This window comes from Glycine max, chromosome 6 (genome assembly GCF_000004515.6).
Source record: "Glycine max cultivar Williams 82 chromosome 6, Glycine_max_v4.0, whole genome shotgun sequence".
NCBI classification, from domain to species: domain Eukaryota; kingdom Viridiplantae; phylum Streptophyta; class Magnoliopsida; order Fabales; family Fabaceae; genus Glycine; species Glycine max.
Genome location: NC_038242.2, coordinates 23,200,048 through 23,208,200, shown reverse-complemented (window position 1 = coordinate 23,208,200; position 8,153 = coordinate 23,200,048). Strand labels below are relative to the sequence as shown.

The following is an 8,153-nucleotide window of genomic DNA, read 5'->3' as shown; positions in this document are numbered from 1 at the left end:
AAGCGTGCACAGATTAATATTAACGAATGTGGGTTAATTGGTGAAGGGAAAACTGCCAAAAAGCTACATTATAAACAAAACCTCGAAGAGAGTTGAGCTTCATCCTCAGAAGGAAACAACACCAGAAAACATAGCCTTCCATAGATTCAATAAAAGCAAAAAACGTAAATGAAAATAAAAGCAGAAACATAAATGAAAGCAGAAGAAGAAACAAGAACGAAATTGTAATTAGAAGCTGAAAATAGAAAATTTCATTACGTGAATAGTAGCATTCGAACAAAAAAAACCTAAAACATAAACCCTATGCTCTGAATAATAGTCTAACAGAATAGCCTTGCACGAATCCCAAGGCTGCTATTTAAAAGAGTCACTCAAAGTCACTGGGCTCTATTACATTATTCTGGCCCAAAACGAAATAAACACTGAACTACATAAAATAAAATTGCAATCTCCTAATTAGAAATTAACTAAGGTAAGCGCTAATTTATTTGCCCTCTTCAAGTCCACAACCAAAATCCGAATTAAGCCCAATGTTTCATTAATTCCTGAAATTAGATTAAAAACATCAAATTAGCTAAATGAGCCCAAATAATAAAACTGCTAATTAATTTGACAATTAAGAGTAATCAGTAATTAAAATGGTGCAAAAAGGTTTAAGAAATAGAAGAAAATGATGGCACATCAAAACCCCCATACTTAGCCTTTTGCACTCCTGGGAAAAATGAAACAAAGAACAAAATCCAAGGATATCAAAGAGAGACAAACAAAAACATTCACATATTTCTCAATGAACATCATGGAATGAAAGTAATGGGTAACATCTAACATAAGGAGATCCGAAAACTCAAGACATTCATGAAAATCATCCAAGCAACCCAATCATGGCAAAATAGTTAATCAGCTCAAGAATGAAAAGTGATAAAGCCTCACAAGATATACACTCTATCTCTCAAGTGTCTAGGCTACTATTTACCCTCAAAGCACCCATGAAAACAAACACCACATAAACTTGGCAAGAATCTAAAATTGACAATCAACCCATAAACACAAGCACATGAGGATCAAAAGGTCTTTTAAAGTTGTAATGGGGCCAAGGACAAGGTAGGTAAAATATGGAATAAGTGGCTAAATCCCAAAGGAATAGAGGAGCAATGGGGAATAAGTGCATATTAAGAAAAAATAAGAAGACCTAAAGATAAAATTTAAACATAAAGAGTAGAACCAAGAGTCTCATCATTCTTTTCCATTTAAGATCTTATTCACTCAACTTTATTGCTTTTCTTTTTCTTTTTCGAATTTTTTATTATTATTATTTTATTTTTTTTACTCTGTAGCATTTGAGAAACAGCATCTCATTCAGCATGTCCAACATTTAACCAATATACAATGTACATCAAGTATGGCCCAAAATACATAATGAAGCATATCCAACAAAACATATTATCCAATGAAACAAAAACCCCCACACTTATTCCAAAACAATTCCAAAGCTTCAAAATTCCTTAAGGATATGGTGATATCATGGTTTTTCACTTAAGGCTTGTAGTGACCTTCAAAAAAGGAAAGGAAACAAGGCTCAAAGGGCTATCAAAGGAATTAATTCAAGGTAAGTCCATTTGGCTAGAAGCTTATAAGAACAAAATTGCCTCAATCATTTCCAAATATGCATGTGAATTAGGAAGCATCAACAAGAATCAAGCCAAGGCTATTGTGCAAGCAATCAATGGGGCAAAACACACTAAATGATTATGATGATGGATGGCTTAAATTCTCACAAAGGTAAACTCATCACTTTCAAATTGAGCTTTCAAAACTATCATGGCATCTAGAGGAAAATCAAGGATTTCAAATCACAAAATGTCAAGAAACTTTTATTTTCAAAACAATTACCCATTTCTTGAACATATCCTATAATTCAAAGAAAAACATGCAAAGTCGTACACGCAACAGAATTGACCAAAATATTAAACTAGAAACCCAACGAAACTAACAACATTAACAAATTAACACAACTAATCAAATTAACAAAACGACAAAACTAGCAAAACCAAAGAACACTCCCCCATACTTAAACAACACATTGTCCTCAATGTAGCACAATTAAAAGATTAAAACAATTAAACCATCAAATAGAATCGGACAAGTGTAATAAAAGCAAAGAAGGAGATAGGAAAGAAGAACTCCCTAAGTTATGGTGGAGGAAGAGTAGGGTGGAGTAAGGAAGTCTCTTCCACCACTACGTCCACTAAAGAAGGGTTTATGAGGAATGGCTTAAGTCGGTGTCCGTTGACCTTGAAGCTCTTGTTTGTGGAGTCGCTTTTGATCTCAACTGTACCATAAGGAAAAACATTAGTAACAACAAAAGGACCAATCCACTTAGACCTCAACTTACCACTCATGAGCCCAGTCTAGAATTATACAATAACACTTTTTGCCCAACCATGAAGTCCTTCTTAATTATCATGCTATCATGGATCTTCTTGGTCTTTTATTTATAGAACTTGGCATTCTCGTAGGCTTCTAGGCGGATCTCATCTAACTCACTCAGTTGACACTTTCTTTCCTCACCAGCTTGATCCATAGAGAAGTTGCAAGTCTTCACTGCCCAGTATGCTTTGTGCTCAATCTCCACTGGAAGATGACATGCCTTTCCAAAGACAACCCGGTAAGGAGACATTCCTATGGGTGCTTTGTAGGCAGTCCGATGTGCCCAAAGAGCATCATCAAGCCTGGTACTCCAATCTTTCTTGCTTGGCTGCACAATCTTCTCTAAAATTCTCTTGATCTCCCTGTTAGAAATTTCTACCTGTCCATTGGTTTGGGGGTGGTATGGTGTGGATACTCTATGTACAACCTCGTACTTTTTAAGCAAGGCATGCATTGTTCTGTTGCAAAAATGGGTTCCTTGATCACTAATGATTGCTTTAGGTACTCCAAACCTGCAAAACAGATTAGATCTGACAAAATCTGCAACAACCTTAGCATCATTAGTTCTAGTGGGCTTGGCTTCCACCCATTTTGAAACATAATCAACTGTAAGGAGAATGTAAACATAACCAAAAGAGACAGGAAAAGGGCCCATGAAATCTATACCCCAGACATCAAACACCTCACAAAATAGCATAGGTTGTTGGGGCATTTGTTGTCGCCATGTAAGTGTACTTCCTGCTCTCTGACACTGCTCACAAGTGCTACAAATCTTCCACGCATCTTTAAAGATGGTGGGCCAATAAAAGCCACAATCAAGCACTTTGCGAACTGTCCTTTGAACACCCAAATGACCTCCCAGTGTAGAAGAATGACAGAACTGCAGGACTGAGTCAGTCTCATGATCTGGAATGCACCGTCTAATGACCTGATCACTGCACAATTTCCACAAGTAGGGGTCATTCCAAATAAAATGCTTAGCATCACTTTTAATTTTATCTTTTTGGGACTTAGATGCTAAGGGAGGAAAAACAGAAGCAACTAAATAATTGACAATGTTAGCAAACCAAGGAGTAGAAAGAGAGTCAAAAATACTATACAGTATATACAAATGATCATCCGGGAAATCATCCCGAATGGGGGAATCCGCATCAGACACACGTTCGATCCGACTCAAATGATGAGCAACTAAATTTTGTGCTCCGCTCCTATCACAGATCTCCAAGTCAAACTCTTGGAGCCAGAGCATCCATCAGATCAACCTAGGCTTAGAATCAACCTTCTTCAATAAGTACTTTAAAGCTGCATGGTCAATATAAACAATAATGCAGGTACCAAGCAAATAAGATCAAAATTTTTCAAGAGCAAAAACTATGGCTAGTAGCTCTCTCTCAGTAGTAGTATAATTCGCTTAGGCAACATCTAAAGTCCTAGAAGCATAATATATCACCCTGGGCAATTTATCAATTTTCTGAGCAAGGACAGCCCCCAATGCATAATTTGATGCATCACACATAAGCTCAAAAGGGGTTGTCCAGTCGGGTGCCTGGATAACGGGGGTGGTAGTCAATGCTCTTTTGAGACAATCAAAAGCCTCTCTGCATTTATCATTAAAGTCAAACTCCACCTCCTTTTGCAACAAGTTGGACAGTGAAAGGGCTACTTTGCTAAAATCTCTTATAAAGCGCCTGTAGAATCCTGCATGACCAAGAAAAGATCGCACTTCTCGCATACAAGAGGGGTAAGGCAATTGTGATTTAACAGAAATTTTTGTAGGATCTACTTCAATGCCCTTATTGGAAATAATGTGGCCTAAAACTATACCTTGCTCAACCATAAAATGACATTTTTCAAAATTTAGAACAAGGTTAGTTTAAATGCATCTATTCAAAACCTTTTCCAGACTATCCAAATAGACATCAAAAGAGGATCCATATACAGTGAAATAATCCATAAACACCTCTATGCAATTTTCTAAAAAATCATTGAAAATACTGATCATGCACCGCTGGAAGGTACCAGGGGCATTGCACAGGCCGAAAGGCATCCTCCTATAGGCAAAAGTGCCGAAGGGGCAGGTGAATGTGGTTTTTTCCTGATCCTCAGGAGCAATAGGGATTTGCATATAACCAGAAGAACCATCAAGGAAATAGTAGTGAGATTTACCTGCCAGGCATTCAAGCATCTGGTAAATGAATGGTAGGGGGAAATGGTCCTTTCTGGTAACCTGGTTCAGCCTCATATAGTCAATGCAGACTCTCCAACTGTTCTGCACCCGAGTAGGAATTAGCTCCTCCTTCTCATTTATTTATCACGGTGAGGCTGGTTTTCTTCGGAACTACCTGGACGGGACTCACCCATTGGTTGTCGAAGATAGGATAAATGATTCCAGCTTGTAAAAGCTTGGTTATCTCCTTCTTCACTACATCAAGAATCACCGGGTTGAGTCTTCTTTGTGGCTGTCTTACTGGTTTAGCTTCATCCTTTAAATTTATTCAATGCATACATGTGGATGGGCTAATACCAGGAATGTCCGCCAGGGTCCAACCTATAGCCTTCTTATGCTTCTTGAGAACAGATAACAACTTCTCCTCTTGCTCGTCAGCAAGGGAGGCAGATATAATTACTGGAAAACTTTTGCTATCATCCAAGTAAGCGTATTTTAAATTTGATGGCAGAGGCTTCAATTCTGGTGTGGCCGACTGGATAGTGGTAGAAAGAGATGGTTTCTCAGCTTGTACCTCATAAAGAAAGTCAGAGGTATGTGTACTTCCTAAAACATGGTTAGTTCTATTTGACTCTATAAAATCAATCTTAAGAGGTAAAACATCACCAGACATGCAATCAATATAAATTTCAGATTCACTCTCAGCATCAAGTACAAATTCAGACATATGATCAAGTACAATTTCAGACTCAATGCATGAAGAGTGAGAGGCATGCAGATTAGAATAAAGATCAGTCATGTATTCATCAACAACATGGTCAATTATTTCAGCACGAAATACATAAAGATCTTCAGATGGGTGTTTCATAGCATCCAGAATATTAAAATGAACAGTTACATCACCAAACTCCATAGATAGTGTGCCTGCATATACATCTATCTTAGTTCTAGCAGTTTTCATAAAGGGTCTACCTAGAATGATGGGAACTGATCCTTGAGAAAATCCCTCCTCCATATTCAAAATATAAAAATCAATAAGGAAGATCAATTCACCAACTCTAACTAAGACATCCTCTATGAAACCAGCAGGATAGGCAACACTTCTATTAGCTAAATGAATTACCACATCAATTGACTGCAAGGGACCTAGAGATAGAGAATTAAATATAGACAGAGGCATAACACTAACAGAAGCTCCTAAATCTAGCATGGCATTGTCAAACTTACTATTCCCTATAATACAAGGTATGCTGAATGTACCTGGATCTTTACATTTTTCAGGGATTTGGGGAACAGATTTACCAATCAATGTAGAGACATTTCTGCCCATGCTAATGCGTTCACTTCCTTTAAGCTTCCGCTTATTAGTGCACAGCTCCTTCAAGAATTTAGCATATCTTGGAATTTGCTTTATTGCATCCAGCAGAGGTATGTTTACCTCTACTTTTTTAAATGTTTCCTAGATCTCTTTCTCTGCCTCTTCCATTTTTTTGTTGGGAACTGCTCTTGGAGGGAATGCAAGAGGGATATGTTGCTTCTACAAATCAAAATTACCAGTGGAAGATTCACCTGCACGGAAATTGTTAGGTAACTTACTCTTTAAATTTTTGTCATCATCTTTTTCTGGAGTATAGTGAAGTTGGGCAGGTGCATTTGCGGATGAGGAAGGTGCTACTGGTTGAGGTCCTTGACACTGCTTTCGCGACCTCAATGAAATGGCACTCACATTTTTGGGATTCTGGACAGATTGAGAAGGCAGCTTGTCAGAATTCTAGGACTGTTGTTGATTTAACTGTGTAGCCAATTGTCCCATCTAGTTAGTTAAGCTCTGAATGGAGGCTCTAGTCTCTTGTTGAAACTGCATGTTCTGCATAGTCATCTGCCTCACAAGTTCTTCGAGGGAAGGTTGCAGAGAAGCCTCAACTGTTTGCTATTTCTGGGGCTGTTGCTGTTGTTGGATTGGTGGAGGAATGTATGGTTTGCTTGGGCAAGCAACATTTTGGAAGGAAGGAGCAGGCTGCTGTTGTTGTTGTTGAGGGCTAGACCATCTGAGATTAGGGTGATTCCTCCATGTGGGATTGTATCTGTTGCTGGAGAGGTCATAATTGTTCTGTTGTGGTCGATTTTGCTGCTGAGGTTGAGGAGGTCTGTTGTAAATGTTTGCAGCATAAGCTTCAGGCTGCTCAATTGCTCTAGGTTGCTGCATGGAAGGGCAAAGGTCTGTGTGGTGGTCGGCAGAGGAGCATAAACCACAGACTCTTGCGACAGGTACAGATTTCTGATTCAAGGCTAGCTGGGTTACTAGGTTAACTAAGGCATCTAGTTTACCTTCAAGCTTCTTGGTTTCAACTGCTGAAGATGAATTCGTGGCTACCTCAGCACTCCTCTAATGACTATAGCATCATTTCTAGCATTAAAATGTTGGGAGTTGGAAGCCATCTTCTCAATTAAATTTCTGGCTTCAGCAGGGGTCATGTCTCCAAGGGCTCCACCACTGGCAGCATCTATCATACTTCTGTCCATGTTACTGAGTCCTTCATAAAAATATTGGAGAAGAAGTTGCTCCGAAATCTAATGGTGAGGGCAACTGGCACATAGTTTTTTAAATCTCTCCTAGTATTCATACAAGCTCTCTCCACTGAATTGTCTAATACCTGAAATATCTTTTCTGATGGTCGTGGTCCTGGAAGTAAGGAAATTTTTTTCTAAGAATACTCTCTTGAGGTCATCCCAGCTCGTGATGGACCTTGGAGCAAGGTAATACAACCAGTCCTTTGCCACTCCCTCTAAAGAATGAGGAAAAGCCTTCAAAAATATGTGATCCTCTTAGACATCTGGGGGTTTCATGGTGGAGCAGAAAATATGAAATTCTTTCAGATGTTTATGTGGGTCTTCACCTGCAAGGCCATGAAACTTTAGAAGCAAATGGATCAGTCCAGTTTTAAGAACATATGGGACATCCTCATTAGGGTATTGAATGCACAAGCTTTCGTAGGTGAAATCAAGTGCAGCCATTTCCCTTAGAGTCCTCTCACGGGGTGGAGGTTGTGCCATGTTCTCAGGATATTCAAAATCACCAATAACAGAATGCACAGACTCACCAGTAATGGAATGCTCAGAATGATCAAAAGGTACAAAAGGATGCCTAACTAATCTATGAAATGTCCTATCTATCTCAGGATCAAAGGGTTGTAAGTCAGATGGATTGCCTCTAGTCATACACTACATTTAGCATGCACAACTAGTTGCCTTCTCATGTAAATAAAGGTGTAGGTTTGAACTACAGCTACCCTCAAATGATATCCAAATTACTTGAAATTTTGTGAGAAACCTTATAAAATGATGAGAAGATAGCACATAAAATTTCAAACAAAAATTCAAAGTCTAAATATGGAAGCTAAAAATGGTAGGTTAAGAAAAATAAGTGAATAAAACTTGAAAAATAAAAAAACTTTTGACAGAATCACTTTTTTTGGATGATGGAGACCTCAGCCGGCTTATGGTAGGCTGCCATGGCGTAGGAAACATTTTTCTACCCCAAATACATATATAATAATTG

The 8,153-nt window shown here is 38.4% G+C and overlaps 1 non-coding gene across 1 annotated transcript; it reads left to right on the top strand.

Moving 5' to 3' along the window:
* Positions 1 to 7,163: 7,163 nt before the first annotated feature.
* LOC113002041 (small nucleolar RNA R71) lies at positions 7,164 to 7,270 on the top strand. Its single transcript, XR_003267569.1, has one exon. It is a non-coding gene; the product is annotated as a small nucleolar RNA R71 (small nucleolar RNA).
* Positions 7,271 to 8,153: the final 883 nt, after the last annotated feature.